We start from the raw sequence: 20,358 nt of genomic DNA, 5'->3' as shown, positions 1-20,358 counted from the left end.
AGTGCTTTTTAAATAGACAATAGATATATACAACTTAATTGACTGAAGAGATTCTTCTACTCTGATTTGAATTTCTGACAAATCACTGATCACATTCAGGTAAATTATATATATATATATATATATATATATATACAGATTACATTTGTATCAGTTTTCTCTCCTGATGTAGTTCAAGTGCTTTCTTTCAAAAAAAATGTGGTCAGTCTGCTGAAACCATTTCTCTTGCATTATAAACTTGACTGAACCAGATTCTGCTTTCTCAAGAAATAGGGGAGCAGGAAAACAATGTTGTTTATTTTCCAACAATATACAGGTATACCAGTTTTCTTCCTTTCTGCGTATGTTCCACATACAATGACAGAAATTATAGTTCAGGAATCAGGATCACACAAACATTCCTCTACAAACTATATCTAACAATCTCACTTTATTTCTCATGATTGCACCTTTTTATCTCGCCATTGTTGTTTTATGCATTGTTTTATGCATTTATATATTGAGACCATATAACATATACAGTAACTGTTGATGTGAGCAGTACAGATTCCTTCTTTTGGTGTGTTTGGCTTTCCATATTTCCATAGTTTAGTGGTATTGTAGGACTACCACTGCACACTCTCACAAAAATTGAGATCTTTGTACAAATATTAGATCCTAAGATTGTGGTGTTTTTAAAGTCTTCATTTCATAAAATGCAGTCTGTCTGCAGAAATAGGTTTACTTGTGTCATAAACTGGCTGAATTTTGGCTGTTTCATAAGAAAGAGGTGAGCAGACTGGATTCATGAAAATATTCTTAAAGGGGTCATAGGATGCTCATTTTCCACAAGTTGATATGATTCTTTAGGGTCTTCATGAAAGGTCTGTAACATAGTTTGGTTAAAATTTCTCAATGGTAGTGTAAAAAACACCTTTTTTACCCTGTCAAAAACAGCTCTTTTCAGATCAAGCCATTTTCCTTTAAATGTTAATGAGCTCTGCTGACCCCGCCCCTCTCTTCCAAGCCGCTCTCTGAGGGACTGTTTACTTTAGGCGCATTCATCGTGAAACTTGCTAATTAGCACATTATTAGGAAAGTCGATTTGCAAAGATTCATTACAAAACATTACACTCACTTCTGTAGATGAGGCTGGCTCATGAATGATTCGCGTGAACATAGACACATTTAGGCAGATCAGGGAGCATTCCCTTCAAAAACAAATGTAATCCATTGCATCTTCAGCTGCTCAGATGTCGGGAGTAAATGACGACTGCTATGTTCATTATTACATCTAAATCGAGCCGATCTCAGATGCCTGTCTGTGTGACGTCACACAGACAGGCATCTGAGATCGGCTCGATTTAAGAAAGTAGATTAACAAAAAAACACTGGGTGGATTTTTATCATTATAGGGTGGTTGTGCACACACACTGCCAAGACACATTTCAGTTCAAACAACTTGTAAAAGTGCATGTAGCATCCTATGACCCCTTTAAGAAAGCAGATAAATAAATAAATAAAAAATTAATAAAAAACAAAAGCAGATACTTGCTGTTAACTGTCAACAGGTAAGAAGAACACACACAATTACTCATCTGAAGATAATAATTATATTCATCTCTTCACTCTTACAAAAATATTTTGGTCAGACTTTATTTTAAGGTCCAATTCTCACTATTAACAAACCATTAACTAAGATATTTGCTTCAATAAACTCTAATTTGTTGCTTATTAATAGTAAGGCATTTGTTAAGTTTAGGTATTGGGTAGGATTAAGGATGAAGAATATGGTAATGCAGAATATGTGCTTTATAAGTAGGCTACTAATAAACAGCCAATATGTTAATAATAGGCATGCTAATATGCAACTAGTTAATAGTGAGAATTGGTCCCTATACTAAAATGTAACCAATATTTTAGCTAAATATAGCCTATATTTTAGTCTGAATTATTGTGCTCATGTTCCTCTATGCTTCATCTGTTTGACGTGCATCCAAGCACCAGGGCTCCTTCAGTGAAGTCTTTGAAGTTTAATGACTCACTTGCCAAATGAAAACACTTTTGTGACTTTCTAACATTTACAGCAAAGGATCCCTGCTAGATCATCTGTAAAATGTAAGTTATGTGCTGAAACGCACATGTATCTGTCAAAGAATCTGACAGGGAAGCCACACGTCTTCTCAAGTAACACGTACAGTGACCTTTGTCATAAGGACAAAAATATTTTATTCAAAATATTTATTTTAAAACTTTCTTAATTACAATAAAATGCAAAACACAATTGCATGACCAGTAAGAAATATTTATGGCTAAGACATTTTCTCAACTAACTCGCCATGACACTATTTTTGCTCCAACTGGCTTCTAATAATTTGCAATGTTGAGATATACAAGATACTGTATATGCTCACAAATGCATGAAACAACAATGGTGAGATATAAAGGTGCAATCATGAGAAATAAAGTGAGATTGTTAGATATAGTTTGTAGAGGAATGTTTGTGTGATCCTGTTTCCTGAACTATAATTTCTGTCATTGTATGTGGAACATACACAGAAAGGAAGAAAACTGGTTTACCTGTATGTTGTTGGTAAATAAACAACATTGTTTTCCTGCTCCCCTATTTCTTGAGAAAACAGAAACTGGTTCAGCCGAGTTCATAACGCAAATGAAATGGTTTAAGCAGACTGACCACATTTTGTAAAGAATTTGCCACTGACAATTCAAACGAGAGTTTTTGGGCAGTGTAGAGTAGCACTTGTTGTTTGTCATTTCTCCGATCACAAATGCAGACATGGTTTTATGATATGCTCCGGCCGGACAGGGCATCACAGTATGGTAAGGGGCGTAACATTTCCGTCACACGCTTGAGGTATTCGGCCAATCACAACACACTGGATAGCTGGCCAATCAGAGCACACCTCGCTTTTCAGACCGATGAGCTTTGTAAAAATCGACATGTTTCAGAACGGCGGGGCATAGAGGAGAAACAATAACGTACAGTTTGTGGAAAATAATGTGTTTTTTGAACCTTAAACTGCGTAAACACATTTCATTACACCAAATACACAAAATAATGTTCTTTTTAGCAGCATCATATGACCCCTTTAACTGCTTGAATGTGCAGTTATGTAACAGCAGCTCAACTCACAGATGAGACAGAAAGTCACTTTGTCAAGGTCGATAATGAAACTATATTCTGATGCTTTAGAGATGAATTTTGATACAGATATTTCATATTCACAAACAATACAAATGCACAATATGCTATATGTCTGCTGTGGACATTTATGAACTATATATTTTCCATCAGCTATGACTATAGTATGTTTTCAGAGTTTGCTGAACAAGCACCATGTGACCTGTAGATGAACTGTTCTATCCTATAATTCAACTAAGGCCTAGTCTACACATACACGGATATTTTTATAAACTAAGTTTTTCCTCCTTTGTTTAAAAAAAAATCTTGTCCACGTGAAAACGCAAAAACACGCTATGAAGCACTGTCAGGAGCATGCCAAACCAACAGGTGCCGATATAACCCTAACCGTAAAGCCATGTTGGGCAATCAGAAGCCTGAAAAAAAGGTTATTACCGGTTGTTACCGGCGTTCTGTCAATTTGTGCTACCCTATCAGATTTTGCTACCTCCCATTAAAACAGTGGGTAGTACTACAATTCGACAATGAAAAATGCTACCTGTAAAAATATGGTTCCCTTTCATGGGAACTTCGAACTGCGTCCTCTAGGGGTCGCTATGCGGAACGCCTCGTCGTGACCCGTGTCTGAAGCATACATTGAAAAAACACCAACTCGTTGGCCGGCGACAGCCATGACGTCACTACCGGTGCGACTATAGTTTAAACAGGCGCCGGGAGCACACATCATTCTCTTCTTCGTCTTCATTGACTGTTCTGTTTGAAGCGTGCATTTCCAAGGAAAAAGTAAGAGCTATCTCTTTCATTATGGGGAGCACTAGCAGAGCATTTAGAAGGTGTATGCATCCGTGTCATCGCTATTTGACACCAGATGACACACACGATCTATGTGTTGTTTGTTCGGGTGAAGAGCACGCACGCGATGTCCTTGAGATGGGCAATCTGCGTGCATTGTGAGTTTTTTCCAATGAAAAAGCTCTGTTCTCATTTGTCTCTCTTTTCGAGTAAAGAGGGGCAACCATCTGCTTCCCGCCCCTCTGCTGCTGAGGCACGGAGGAGAATGAGCTTGTGGGGATCTCAGGTGGACCTGGCCGATGAGTTTAAAGAGGAGCTTTCCCTCTCGCGCTCATCGGCGGCGAGCGAGAGACAGCCGCTGAAAGATGATGTTCTCTCTTTAACATCATCTGATCAAGGGGCCAGTGCTCTGCTGGGTTCAGCCCAGGAAGAGCAGGAAATGGATGAAGAGAGCGAAGAAGCTGAGGCTGAGCCTTCTCAATCCTCCTGCTCAGCTTATGATGAGCTTTTAGAGGTTATGGATCGCGCCACGGCAAGGCTTGACTTGCCGTGGAAGCGAACTAAGGAAGTGACATTGCGAGGTCGTCTCGAGGAACGTTATCTTTCTGGCCATAACCCTCCAGCTCAGGTGAGCCTTCCTTTCCTTCCTGATCTCCATACTGAGATCGAGAAGAAATGGAAGAGGTTGTTTTCCTCACGCATCCATCGGTTTCAGCATACCAGTTATGCGAACATCGAGGCGATGCGCGAAAACAGCTATGAGAGAATGCCCCCTGTAGAAGAGACGCTAGCTAGCTATCTCTCTATGGGTGAGACATCGTCTCTCAAAACTCCCTCCTTACCATCCGTGCCCCTTCAAGCTACATCTAAATTGAATGGCACGGCATACGCAGCAGCAGGTCAGGCTGTTGCTTCGCTGCACACGATGGCGGTGCTCCAGGTATACCAGGCTGACCTGCTGAAAGACCTGGATAAAGGCAAGGGCTTTTCTTCTGATGAGATGGCTGAGTTGCACCGCACCACGGATCTTGCTCTCCGTTCTACTAAGCAGGCTGCCTCTGCCATGGGCAGATCTATGGCGGCGATGGTAGTAACGGAGAGGCATCTGTGGGTAAACCTGGCAGACATCGGGAAGAAAGAAAGGGGCTTTCTTCTCGATGCCCCGGTTTCGCCCTCTGAACATTTTGGTACATCCGTTGAGAAAACGGATGGATAAACCTGGCAGACATCGGAAAGAAAGAAAGGGGCTGTGTGCACGTTATGCTTTGCCCACTTTTCTAAAATCCTGTATGGTAAGAGCTACGCGCAACGACTTCGTGCTCTTTCTGAGTGGTTTAAAACCCCAGTTCCACCTTGGGCACCACTCCTCCTATGTATCCTCTGGATACCTACTGGATACCTAGGGTGTTGCTACTAAGGGTCTGTTGAGACAGTTCCTTCAGCACATACAAAGAGAAACGTGCGGTAGCCCCTGTGTGACAGGCCAAGACTAGTATGATTCTAGGCTCTTGGTCGTATTCCCTTACAGGAATCTATTCCTGATTCCAAACCTTGAGCTCCACCCCGGGCCCAGGAGTCTGGCCCTAACAGGTAAGTATTTTGGGTTATGTAGCCTAGGCCTTTGGCCGTAGGGAATAACGTCACTGACAGCCGTCTAACGTCCCAGGGCCGACTCCCATAGCGATATGGTAGAGTTGGTACTTAGTGCTCGCCATGGTTCTGGCATGCACTCTCCTCAGCATGGTGGCGTGGGTATACCGTTCCCCATAGAGACCCCTAGAGGACGCAGTTTGAAGTTCCCATGAAAGGGAACGCTCAGGTTACTTATGTAAGAGATACTGCGTCCTCTAGGTTTCTTGCCATGCTGCGGACGCAAGTTTCAGACGAAGAAGTGAATGATGTGTGCTCCCGGCGCCTATTTATACTATAGTCGCACCGATAGTGACGTCATGGCTGTCGCCGGCCAACGAGTTGGTGTTCTTTCAATGTATGCTTCAGACACGGGTCACGACGAGGCGTTTCCCATAGCGACCCCTAGAGGACGCAGTGTCTTGTTCCCTACTCAGGGAACCATGGTTACATAAGTAACCTGAGACGTTTATTAATGTCTACTACCACAGCCCTAAACCTACCCTTATAGTAATGCAAATACAGTAATTGTGTTATATTTGCAGTTGTAGCTAGAAGGGAAACAGCTACAAGAAACCAACAATAAATATATATATTTTTTTTACCTATTAGATTGTGTTTTATTAAAGTCAACACCTACCCCAACCCTAAACCTACCCTTACAGTAATGCAGATACATTAAATATTGTTGTTCAGCATGAGAAAAAGAATGCAATGTTGATGTGCGCATGCGCAGTAAACCCTGGTAGGACAATCTGACAGGTAGGATAAAATGTCAGGACACTGGCACGCACTCTGACATCACAAGTCAAAATCTCCGGTTTCACCGGCTACATGACAACACTGCAACCGAAGTTTCTGAAAATTTTCACCCTGGCAGGAGTTTTCAAAAAGGTTTGTATAGAAAAAGCTGCTGTTTTAAAAATACCCATGTTCGTGTGGACAGGGCCTAAAATACAATTGCTGGTATAACAGCCACCATGCAATAATTCCTAACAGGACACTAGTTTAGTGATCTGGCTGATGTATTATATCTGTGTCATGCATTCAATGCTCATTTAATCAGCTCATTCTCACCTGAAATCACAGCATGTGTCGTCACATCTCTCTCCTGAGCTGCTACAAACTGAGCCTCCTGTTTTCATCCTCCAACATGAACGCAGGAACCTCCTCCTCCTTGATCATCACTGCTTGGGAAATCGGCTCACACAACACACATAGACCAGACACAAATACTGAGAAATAAGAAACATTTACAATGCAAACCATATAAATTCATGACAAATAAAGTTAATAAAAAACAAGAACACTTACTTTATTTATTTAAAAAGTCAATACACATGAATTAACATTTCTGTAAATGTGCCAGCATAAGGCAACTTTAATAGACAACTTGCTCATTTCCAGCTGTAGTCATTTGGCAAGATGTTGAAAGAACAATAAAAACATCACAGACATGACAAAATCATTGTACATAACACAAACCCATGCAACTCAGTAATTTAAAAATGTAGCATGATTGTAGATCTTAAAAAAATCATTGTAAATAGCTCATAAGTTAAAAGTAGAGTAGAAAGTGTATATATACTCTGACATTCGTAAGTTTGGGATCAGTAAGATTTTTTAAGACTGCATTTATTTGGTAAAAAAAAAACAGTAATATTGTAAAATATTGCACTCTACAAGACCCCTGAAGGTATCCTGTGGTATCTGGCACCAAGACGTTAGCAGCAGATTTGTCAAGTCCTGTAGGTTGCTAGGTGGAGCTGCTGTGGATCGAACTTGCTGGTCCACAGATGCTCGATCAGATTTAGATCTGGGAATTCGGAGGCCATGACAACATGTTGAACTCTTCATCATGTTCTTCAAACCATTCATGAACAATGTGTGCAGTGTTGTAGGTTGCATCATCCTGCTGAAAGAGGTCACGTCTGCCCGGGAACACCACTGTCATGAAGGGGTGTACCTTGTCTGCAACAATGTTTAGGTAGGTGTCATGTGCCCAGTTTACATCCACATGAATACTGGAACCAAGCTTTCCCAGCAGAACACTGCCCAGAGCATCACACCCTCACCACCGGCTTGTTGTTATCCGACAGTGCATCCTGGTGCCATCACTTCCCCAGGTAAACAGCGTACATGTGGTGTAAGACAAAACAGGGCTCATCAGACCAGGCAACCTTCTTCCACTGCTCCACATTTCAGTTCCGACACTCACATACCTATTGTAGGCCCTTTGTAGACATTGGAAGGGGGTCATCACAGGCACTCTGATTGGTCTGCAGCTACTGTGTGCTGTGACATACTACTCCCATAACCATCATTCAAATTTTGTGAGATAGGATAACCTTCATTGCCCTCGTGAATCAACAAGCCTCAGATCTTTATTCCTGCCCATTTCTTCTGCATCCAACACGTTGATTAAGAGAACTGATTGTCTGCTTACAGTCTACCCAGACCTAAATATATGGCTTTATTAGGAGATGATCAACAATATTCCTTTCACCTGTGGCTTGCCATAATGTTTTGGCTTAGTGTTTATCAGCACTCCCGCCACTGTATTCAGCCTTCCAGTAACAGGGTCCAGAGAGACACTTTCTACACACCTGATGGCACTCTCTCATGCATGTAACCTTTTTGTTCCTCTCAGACAGAGTGAAATGAGTGCTTGCTGTGTTTAAATCCAGTGTGGGATCACATGCATCTGAACACAAGAGAGATCATAAAATTTCAGTTATAATAACTTAGCATTTTAGCATGTCAGTGAATATGATTGTGGTTAATGAATTTTGTCTTGGCAGACTAGTTCTGCTACACATGCTGCTGTTATTGCTGCTGTAGCAGAGCAAGTACAAAGACTTACAGGAGAACTACAAACAAGTATGAACACAATACAATGCAATACATGTCACACAGTATGCTGATTTACCACCAAACCGTATGTATTGCTGCTGCTCCAAAGGGCAGCAAAACCTACAGTTGAACTAGTTGTGACTTAAAAATGCGTACCTGGGCTGGCATAGCCTTAAGGGTTAATAAACAAATGCCCTAAACCAGTGGTTTCCAACCATGGTCCTGTTGTATCCCCAAAACAGCACATTTTAGATTACCTTTCTTGTATGACACACTCATTTCAGGCAGCACGGTTGGGAACCCCTGTCATAAACTATGTGTGACTCAGGGTTTCTGTGTATGCCATTAAGAAATAGTATGTTTGGTTCCACGCTGACATTCAGTTCAATTAAACATATCAGTGATGCAAACATATATTAAATAAAGAAGAAATCAATAACAGGTCAAGTACAATATAATAAATATGTAATGCAGTGCAAATATTCAAAATGCTCCTCTCTAGAGCTATTTGTTGTAGCTAACTAACAGGTCTATGTCATTGTAATGCTATGTGTCATTTTTGAAACAATGACTGAGCGTTATTGGTCCAAACTCGTTTATGTTTGGTGTTTGTGCTATGCTTACTTCTACAATCTTCTGTGTTTGTTCCTTGCGGATTTATTATTCAAAAGACTATTTTGGACTCTCCTGCGTCATGTGCTTTTTATTCAGCACAAACACCTGACAACATGACTGTTACATCTCATTTCCAAAATGTGGAACAGAGAAAGCAGGCAAGCTCATTGGCAGCAGATATAGCAAATGCTAATCAAGCACCACAAGTATGCAATGTGATTGCTAGCAGATTACATGACAAAGATCTACCAGCTTGCACCATCTAGAGTTTCCTCACTGAACTTCGGATCATTTACGTATATCACAACAAAACAATAACGATTATGTGTCTGTGTGTGTGTGTGAGAGAGAGACCTACATTTCTGATGTCCTTCTGTAATCCTGAAGTCTCCTCCATGATCTACACTGTAAAAACAAAATACGTCACACTCATTTAAATAAAAATTAAGTATACTGTAAAAAATTAAGTATAAAAAATGTAAAAGAAGCTTTCTTGAAATCACACAAACATCTCAAATTCATTTTCACCCTCTCTTCAGCAGGTATCCATAAAAAAAGTATTTAGGATCCAAATGACCCAAATGTCATTTAGGATATAATTTGCCAAAATATCACAACAAAACAATAACGATTATGTGTCTGTGTGTGTGTGTGTGTGTGTGTGAGAGAGAGACCTACATTTCTGATGTCCTTCTGTAATCCTGAAGTCTCCTCCATGATCCACACTGTAAAAACAAAAGACGTCACACTCATTTAAATAAAAATTAAGTATACTGTAAAAAATTAAGTATAAAAAATGTAAAAGAAGCTTTCTTGAAATCACACAAACATCTCAAATTCATTTTCACCCTCTCTTCAGCAGGTATCCATAAAAAAAGTATTTAGGATCCAAATGACCCAAATGTCATTTAGGATATAATTTGCCAAATTAGAAACTTAGAATTAGATGGTTGTTTCAACTTTTGTTCAAGGTCATATTTTCTCATGATCTATTTCAGTGGATGAAAATCAGCAGTGATAATAAAAATCAACAAATTAGCTAGTTTGTCAAAGAAAACTTCAGAATGACCATGCCACTCTTGTAAATAAAAAGCCTTTATTAGGGCTTTTTATTTACAAAAGTGCCATGGTCATTCTGAAGTCTTCTTTGATGGATGGTGATAAACCCTAGACCAGAGAGCACCTTGACCCCGAGATGCACTCTCTACTATCGGATTTTGTTTGAAAATTAGCTAGTGTGTTGAACGTTTGCAGTAGTACATAATGACCACGTACACACTATAAAGTTTCAGGAGTGACAGCTGCATGTAAACTGCATGTGAGTGAATCCCCTAAATTAATGCTATTGCCGCTTGGGTTTGAAGTTATTAAAGTGGGCAGGTGCGAGTAGTGATTTTGTTCTTATTTTTAATTCACAAACGAGTCAAGGCTCGTAGCTTCACACCTCTTTCTTTGTGGTTTCTTGCACTGTGCTTACCGAAGAGGGTGTTAAATAAACTGATGTGCATTTAAATATGTCATTAACAACTAGCTGTTCAGTTCAGTTCCGTACACGCTGCATATAATTTTTTTAAATGCGGTTGTATAAATGCATTGTATACATGCCAAATGTTGCACTAATGAAATTCAGTTCTATATATAATGCAGGTCCGACCCCTGATCCAATTCATTTAAATGTTATTGTAGTGAATTAAATACAGAGTAATGTGAAACCACATCAACAACAAAAGTTTTCAGTGACGTTTTAGTGCACACATGTCCAAACACACATGACAGGATAATTGTTAAGTGTTAAACGTACTTCAGTTTGTCCAGTCTGTAGTTTGGATCAGAGAGCAGTTTGACTAATCCTTGTCCTGGGTGATTGTAGCTCAGATCCAGCTCTCTCAGGTGTGAGGGGTTTGAACTCAGAGCTGAAGCCAGATAACAACAGCCTTCCTCTGTCACCATACAGCCAGATAATCTACAAACACACACACAAACATTCAACATCTCACATTCTTATCAATAATTTTGAAAATAATCAAATGTATCTTTATAACAACAGGCTGGAGCAAATACAAACCCAAAGTCTTCAGACACACTGGGGTCTGCTGATATATTACGAACACCTAGGAAATCGGGACCAGAGCAGTGGGCATCTTTAATTTCATAAGTGAATCTTTATCTGTTTTCCTACCTCAAAATGTTGAGTTGACAGTGTGAACTCTTCAGTCCATCAGAGAGCAGCTTCACTCCTGAATCCTGCAGGTCATTGTTACTCAGCTCCAGCTCTCTCAGTGAGTTTGATGATTGTAGAAATGAAGACAAACTTTCACAGCTCTGACCAGTGAGATTACAGCCTGTCAATCTAAAGAGAACAAAGCACAAATATCCACATGTATCTTTACTTATCCATGGTGTCTCTAATCATTTAAAGGCAGCAGCCTCATATTTAGAAAACCATTGTAATATCAGACACTAAAGAGTCAATTTATTGTGTCAGGACTGAATTACATTTTACGGAACATCACAAACCTCAGTATGTTGAGTTGACAGTGTGAACTCTTCAGTCCATCGGACAGAAGCTTAACTCCTGAATTCTGCAGATCATTGTTACTCAGGTCCAGCTCTCTCAGTGAGTTTGATGATTGCAGAGACGAAGAAAAACTTTTACAACACTGACCAGTGAGATTACAGTCAGCAAGTCTATAAGACAGGATGAAATATAGCTCATCAGCAACACCTAATCACAAACATGAAGCGCTCAGTCACAGTAAAGTAATAAAGAAGAAGTAGTACAGAAACTATTTACATAAAACCTAATTGTTTTTGGTACAAAAATGTTGACTAAAATTGATAGAAATGGCTAAACTACTGTATGCTAAACAGAGATGTTTAGAAAATGTTTTCTTTTCCTGTAAATCTAAATTGAATATAGTATACAGTGGGGAAATTTGATTTACAATCTGAAGAAAATAAAAAAATTATAAAATCTCTGCACATGCTTATGACCTCCTTTTGAGTCTGACAGGTTACACACATTGTCAAAAAACACTTAATATTTATTATAAAACCATTTTGTTTGCTTCAAACAGCTTCTGATTTCCTTTTAAATTACTGTCATGTCAAAGAAAACAGTGTCATGATTTGATAGAGGAATTACAATGTTACTGTGTCCAAAACAAAACAGACATATGCAGTTTCATCTACAATCACATAAATTAATACTCACAGAGCTTTTCTGCAGTTCAGCACAGCTGGTATCAGTCTCCTTCTACCCTCATCTGATGTGTTGTATTTCTTCAGCTCAAACTCATCCAGCACCTCCTCTGATATCTGAAGCATGTAGGCTATTGTTGAGCAGTGAGACGGAGAGAGTTGATTCACTGAGCGATTCTCTGATTTCACAAACTCCTGAATCTCTCTGCACATGGTTTGATCCTTCATTTCCAGCAGACAGAGGAACAGATTGATGCATCTGTCAGCTGAGAGACATTCATCACCCTTGATTTTGTCTTTAATGTACTGTGTGATTCTCATGATGGTCTCTGAGCTGTTCACTGTTTGTGTCAGTAGATCCTGTAAGAGTCTCTGGTTGGACTCCAGTGAGAAGCCCAGCAGGAACCGCAGGAAAAGATCCAGCTGTCCATTTTCACTCTGTAAGGATTTATCAATTGCTGCTTCTAGTAGCTCAGACAGAGAAAGTTTCCAAATGGACCACTTATGTTGATCATCTAAAATTGACTGCAGCGATTTAGTTTTTGTGATATTATGTGAGTGAAACTCAAAGAAAGCAGCTAGAAACTCCTGAAAGCTCAGATGTATGAAGCAGTAGACTTTCCTCTGATGAATCACAGATTCCTCCTTAAAGATCTCAGTGCAAATCCCAGAATACACTGAGGCATCAGTGACATCTATGCCGCTCTCAATCAGGTCCTCCTCATAGAACATCACATTGCCCTTCATCAGCTGACTGAAAGCCAATTCAGCAAGTTTCACAATCACTTCTCTGTTGGACTTCAGGAGTTTCTCTGGATCTCTCTCATCATACTTCTGATTCCTCATGTTGATCTGAGTCAGCAGGAAGTGGATGTACATTTCAGTCAGAGTTTGAGGGATTTCTGCACTGTCATCTTGTTTCAGGAGGTTTTGAAACACGGTGGCTGAGATCCAGCAGAAGACAGGTATGTGACACATGATGTTGAGGTTTCTTGATCTTCTAATGTGTGAGATGATTCTGCTGGCTTGATGCTCATCACTGATTCTCTTCCTGAAATATTCCTCCTTCTGAGGCTCGTTAAATCCCTGAATTTCTGTCACACGCTTGATGTATTCTGAGGGGATCTGATTGGCTGCTGCTGGTCTGGAGGTGATCCAGATGAGAGCAGAGGGAAGCAGCTCTCCTCTGATGAGGTTTGACATCAACACACTCACTGTTGAAGACTAATTCACATCACAAACTTTCTCAATGTCTGAAAACATCAGTGTAATTCTGCTTTCATCCAGACCATCAAAGATGAACACAACTTTACAATCCTCATACATTTTTGAGTCCAGATCTTGAAGTTCAGGATGCAAGTCCAGCAGAAGTCTGTGAAGACTGTACTGGTCTTCTTTGATCAAGTTCAGCTCTCGAAATGGAAGCACAAACATGAAATCTACATCCTGATTGGCTTTTCCCTCGGTCCAGTCCAGAATGAACTTCTGCACAGAGACGGTTTTTCCAATTCCAGCAATGCCTTTCGTAAGAACAGTCTTGATTTGGTCTTTCTCCTCACATCCTGGTTCATGTAAGGGTATAAATATGTCATTACAGTAGACAGGAGTGTCTTGTGTTCTGTCTGTTTTCTCCATCTGTAAAACCTCATGTTCTTCATTCACCCCTTCACTCTCTCCCTCTATGATGTAGAGCTGTGTGTAGATCCTGTTCGGGAGGGTTTGATTCTCTTCTAGTTTGATTCCCTCAAATAAGCGCTCATGCTTGTTTTTCATGCTAGTTTTGTGTCTGTCTTTGACTCTCTGCAGGGCTTCTGTGTCGTGTTGCCTTTTGATGTTCTGACAGTCTGATCTGGTCATATCATCTCGCTTCACTCTGCAGAAAACAAGATGAAGCATCAAAATCATTAAAACCCATGAACCCTGAACTCCAATCTGAAATGAAACCACATTCATTGGTTCAGCTGTCTAGAAAGAGAACTGAACTGAGCTGGATGATGACATCACTGTTTTCTACAGAGCTGCTTTATAGATAAATTAAACTCATTCCATTAATAATGAACTACGCACAAACTGAACATAATTAATAATGAATTGACTTTAACTGAAAAGTTTACTCTTTACTGTTGTCCTCTTTATAGAGCTGCTTTACAACAGAATTGGATCATTGAAACATTATTTCCGTTTAACACCGTAAAGCTGCTTTGACACAATCTGTATTGTAAATAATGCTATATAAATAAAGGTGACATGACTAGAAACAAGTTGATTTTGGTAGAGGACATCACACACACTGACCACAGATCTAAATGACTTTTTAAAAGAAGCACAACTAAAAACCATCTAAAAAGGCTAGTGTTCCTTTTGCAGCGGCATTATCTTTCTGATAACACACGTCTGTAGCTATTCTCAAGATTCATATGTAAGGGATAATCCACAGCTAGGTGTGTGTTAAACTATTTTAACACATGACGTGGAAGCAAAGAACAACCCAACACACAGCAAAATGGTTTAATACCTAGCCGAAGATTATTCTGCTTTTACAATGGTAACTTGCCAGAATGGACAAGTTAAAGCTGTCATTGATGTTTGCAATGCAAAATTTGACTAAACAGTTAAATGGCAATGATTAATTTTAGTTTGCTACTTCATCCATAAATTGTTAGATCTAGACATCTGAATTAATAGGATTACAAGTAGTGTAGTAGGATTACATTTATTTGAATACATTTTAATTAATTAGAGAGATTGTGTGTGTGTGTGTGTGTGTGTGTGTGTGTGTGTGTTTGTGTGTGTATTTTGTCTCTGCAGCTTTTTAGTAGTGAAGCTATTTTATTGGCAAAGGTCATGTGGACAAATTTCTGTGCTGCTAAATGTTTTGGTCAGTGTGCCATCTCTGAGTGACTGAGTGGCTTCAATGAAGGCATGACATTAATTTTGGAAGGTGATTAAACTAACTGGAACTAACTTTGCATTAAACTGTTTTATTACACACTTTCCTGCCAATCAAAACTGAGTATTAAGACAGATTATTATAAATTGTAATAGTGGATCGTTAAATCCCTGACATCACAAATGGAGTTAGTCAAGGCTTGGTTCTACGACTGATACCGTTTCCTTTATACTGTAGTTGAATGATGCACTGACAGCTGAGGGAAGATAATATGGATAATGGAAATATAATGCAGAACATGGTTCACCCAAGTTGAACATGATCCTGGGTCAACATGCTTGTTTATCACGCCCATTACATTTATACTCACTCTGGGTCAGAGGTCACTGCTCCCTCACTGAATCCAGGGCGTTTCCCCATAGAATTGTCACTATTCATAGACACACAGCTGGGTTCTGGAGATGCTGCTTTGTGTGTGTGAACATCATCCTCCTCCTCTCTCTTCTCATACAGACTCATTTTACAGGCAGTGCTGTAGAAAACCAATAGAGTAATAGAGCATTGATTATCAAAATTCATAAAAGATGGTGAATAACATGTCACTGAATATACTACCTGCGTCTCTCTAGACATTTTTTTTTAAGTCTCTGTTAAGTAAGGAATAATTGACGACGGGCCGTTGAATTATTTCACGTCGTGGCCGTTACACCTCGGGTGTGCATTGCTTTTCTAATAATTCAACGGCCCGGAGTCAATTATTCCGCTTATACTACGTTTACCACACCTCAAGACATCGATCAGATTATATATTTAAAGGGGTCATATGATGCTATTTTAAAGATCATTATTTTGTGTATTTGGTGTAACAGAATATGTTGACAGGCTTTAATGTTCAAAAACACATTATTTTTCAAATACTGTACATTATTGTAGGTCCTCTATGCCCCGCCTCTCTCAAACGCTTCGTTTTCTACAAAACCCCCTCCTTTGACAAGCGCAGTCTGCTCTGATTGGCCAGCTGACCCAGTGCATAGTGATTGGCCGAACACTGCAAGCACGCGTCGGAAATGTAACATCCCTTACCATAATCGCGAGCGTTAATTGCAGCTTCAGCTTTCAAAGTAAATATCAAGACAGTTAATAATGTCGTTAGTTTTACCATCAGTTCAAGCCTGAAAGGGCAACAGAGTCGCGTGACAGACACAGTGATGATGCAGTACACAAGCCGCGGTTAAGAGAGCTGACGTGCTATGATTTCTGACAGGGTGTTCACTGCTGTGATGTGACCCTGTTCCCCTCACACACACACACACGACGCCTTACTCTGCGATGCGCAAAACTCCGCATTTGAACAGTCAATAGCAAATACCTAAACTAATAACAAAACATACTTAAAGTCGCTGAATCAGAAGCGCCAGATTGTCATAGCAAAGTCGCAATTTACCCATTTACCCTTTGTGCACAGCCAGCCTTGTACTCTTCTAGGTACAAAAAACACCTTAATTATTTATGTGGTGAAATGTTGTGTAATAAGTGGTTTGACCGCACCGTATCCCTTAAATCTCCAGTCTAGTTTGAACTTGCTGCTTTCTCGCAACTGCTGTCTTCCAAAATTTCTATCAACCAATTCTGAACAAAGACACTGTATTGCAGTTTTCACACTTAATTGTAAGCAGCTCAACTGTTTTCAACATATAATAATAAGAAATATTCCTTGAGCAGCAAATCAGCATATTAGAATGATTTCTGAAGGATCATGTGACACTGAAGACTGGAGTAATGATGCTGAAAATAATAAATGGTCACGCTTTATATTAGGTGGCCTTAACTATGAATGTTTAATGTACAAACCTTAAATACCTACAAGACTGTGTGTGTAATTACAAAATTCCCACATTTACTGCAAATAAGTTTGAGGTATAGGTTTAGGAGTAACGTTAGGGTTAGGATTAGGGGTTAGAGTTTTTGGGGTAAGGGCTAACACCATAAATGTTAATTAAATACAAGTGCTTTACATGTAATTACAATGCACCAACATGCACATCCACAAGTAAATGGTATCAAATGGTTAAGAAGTTAAGGACACCTTAATTAAAAAGTGTGAAACCAACTTCAAAATGCATTTAGAAAAATTATTTTAAATTGTAATAATATTTCACAATATTACATTTTTTGATCAAATATATGTAGTCTTAATGAGCATAAGACGCTTCTTTTAAAAAAATATGAACTTTAATGTACAGATTCCACATCTTTTTGAAGATTCACTATCTTGACAGTTTAATTCATATTTTCACTACAGCAGTAAAAATAATTTTTATACTCACTCTGGGTCAGAGGTCACTGCTCCCTCACTGAATCCAGGGTGTTTCCCCATAGAATTGTCACTCTTCATAGACACACAGCTGTGTTCTGGAGATACTGCTTTATGTGTGTGAACATCATCCTCCTCCTCTCTCATCTCACAGAGACTCATTTTACAGGCAGTTCTGTCGAAATAGAGAATAACAAATACAAATGAATTGGCTTCTTCAGACATACAAGACACTAGTTTATTTTATGAATTCTTTGGATGAATAACCACCCATCAAAAGCTGTTCAACTCTGCTCCAGTTCAATCGCTTCAGAAATGATTCCTAGAATCAATCTGAGTGTCTGAATAATTTATGACTGTCATGACTGTGATTTTTGGAGTGTTTCACTTCCTGATTCCTCAGTACAACTTTGATTCTGTGATTTCACCTGATGTGATCATTTAATCTCTGAGAAATCACTCTTCACATTTACACCAATTATAAGACTTTTTAAATACTTATGATATTATTACATACACTACAAATGAAAGCCCACTATATCTCTGCAACCCTATGATCTTCTTTGGTGGATCTCTGATATGACTCAAATACTTAACACACACACACACACACACATTGCTGCCAGCAGCCAATCAAATTTCAGTGGCCTAATGCCATTTGATCTGAATTGCTACCCATCACAAAAATGTATATATTCGTACAACATGGTAAAATGAAAATGTGTACCAATATATATATATATATATATATATATATATATATATATAAATTAGACACATTAGTCATAATGGAAAATACCAGACATGCACACACATATATATATATATATATATAAATAAATATATATAAATATATTTACATAATTAATTAATTATATAAATAAAAGTCAACCAGCCTTAAGCATCTGAAAATACTCATTCCTTACAGTAGGTTAGAAATATATACATGGAGATTTATATTGATTTACCACCGCATGAGAATGAATCCAGAAATGTTTGTTCAAACCTACCTCTCTCTCAACAATGAAGATCATCAAACACAAACTTCATTCAGTTCATAAATGCATTCTGTCTCTAGATAGCAGCATTAAACTGATCTGTTATCAAACTCATTCACAATATTCACAAACAGATTTTCTCTCCTGATGTTGTTCTTTCACAAAATGGAGTCTATCGTTTCACTTTTGACAAATATGTGAACTTGGTTAAATATTATCCTGCAAGATAAGAAAACTGGGTTGGGTGTGTCTAAAACCACTGCTCAGGTGAACCAGTTTTCTTTACTTCTGAATATGTACACATCTAATCTAAATACAAACACAAACATAGATGTGAAGAGAAAAAGACAGAATTCACACAACTCAAAGCAGTGATTCAGAGATGTAGATGTAAGGGCAACTAAAAAATACACTGGCTATTACACTGCATTGAATGACATTCGTATTTAAATGTTTTAAATTATGTCATACAAGTCAAGCATAAAAGGACAGCTAAAATCAGGAGTAACCTGTAATACCTGTTCAGAAGAGATCTTATTTGAAACTGTGCTCATATTTTCCGAGATTACAAATTCTACAAACATTTCTCATGAAATTCTTTCAAGACCAAGACCGAAACTATTACCATCAAAAACATTTGTGTTTATTTCTTTTAAGGGGTTTTAGAGGTTTGGGTTTCTTTTTTTTCTTTTTTTTCAGTTAACATTTAACTGAAACAAACACGTAACACTATACTTCAAACAGATTCAATATATATTCAAAACAAAAATATACATGTATATATTTCAAAGAAAGTTAAGAAACACTATATTGAGAGAAGAAGTTTTTTAAACTGTTTCACAGTTCTGTCCCTTTTGCACATGTTGGCATCGCCATCAGATATGAAATGAAGAAAAATTCAATAAAGTAATTTATGTCAACACTAAATGTGTCAATGTTATAATAAATATTTCACATTTATGTATCCATATTGAGTAAAGAAAATTAAAAATCAAATTTTATGAGAAAACATTGGTAACACTTTACAATAAGGTTCATTAGTTAACATGAACTAATAATGAACTGCACTTATACAGCGTTTATTAATCTTTGTTAATGTTAAATTCAACATTTACTAATACATTATTAAAATCTTGTTAACATTAGTTCATGCACTGTGAACTAACATGAACTAACAATGAGCATCTGTACTAGTTTTATGGGCTGATATTCACACAACTGATATTCATTAACTAACGTTAGTGTAGATTAGTAAATACAGTAACAAATGTATTGCTGATGGTTAGTTCATGTTAGTTAATACATTAACTAATGTTTAACTAATTAACCTTATTGTAAAGTGTTACCAAAACATTTTATTGGTCAATGATTTATAATAATGAGATGAACATTAATAACTTTCTATTAAATGTCTGTGCGAATTTGGAAGAAACAGGATAAAATACATAATCTGAGAATAAATACATACATAATTTGAGAATATCAGCCCATAATAATGTTGAGCTCAAGACACAAGCTTATCACTGAATGTATTCAAGCTCTACTGTACAACTCTTTGTGAGTCCCACAAAGACTAAATCTGACAAGAGTTTGATCCACATCTACAACTCTATTGAACAATTAGTTTGACTGTGATTGTGAGAATGAGTGATCAGGAAGAGACATCAAATCTTCTTCCAGGTGTCGCTCAGAGAAAAAACTCCTGTTGAGCCACATCCAAATGTCTTTATAAAAACACAGTAGAAGTCTATGGTGTATCTCATTTAGATGGAAGTCAATGTGTGTTTCTATATACACACTGAAATTAAGATTAGAAGACAGAAAGGGTTTTCAGCTGTGTGAGTTAAAGACCGATATAATGTGAGTAATGTAATGTTCTTTCAACTGTGTGTCTCTGTTGTTTCTCACAGCAGCCTGTTTAATC

At 38.3% G+C, this 20,358-nt stretch overlaps 1 pseudogene; it reads right to left on the bottom strand.

Moving 5' to 3' along the window:
• Positions 1-8,094: 8,094 nt before the first annotated feature.
• The window catches only part of LOC107594107 (NACHT, LRR and PYD domains-containing protein 3-like), a 12,385-nt pseudogene continuing 121 nt past the window's right edge, over positions 8,095-20,358 (bottom strand).

Source organism: Sinocyclocheilus grahami, unplaced genomic scaffold (assembly GCF_001515645.1).
Source record: "Sinocyclocheilus grahami isolate Dianchi unplaced genomic scaffold, SAMN03320097.WGS_v1.1 scaffold179.1, whole genome shotgun sequence".
In the NCBI taxonomy this organism is placed as follows: Eukaryota; Metazoa; Chordata; class Actinopteri; order Cypriniformes; family Cyprinidae; genus Sinocyclocheilus; species Sinocyclocheilus grahami.
Note: the sequence above shows the minus strand (reverse complement) of the source record. Positions and strands in the feature narration are given on the sequence as shown.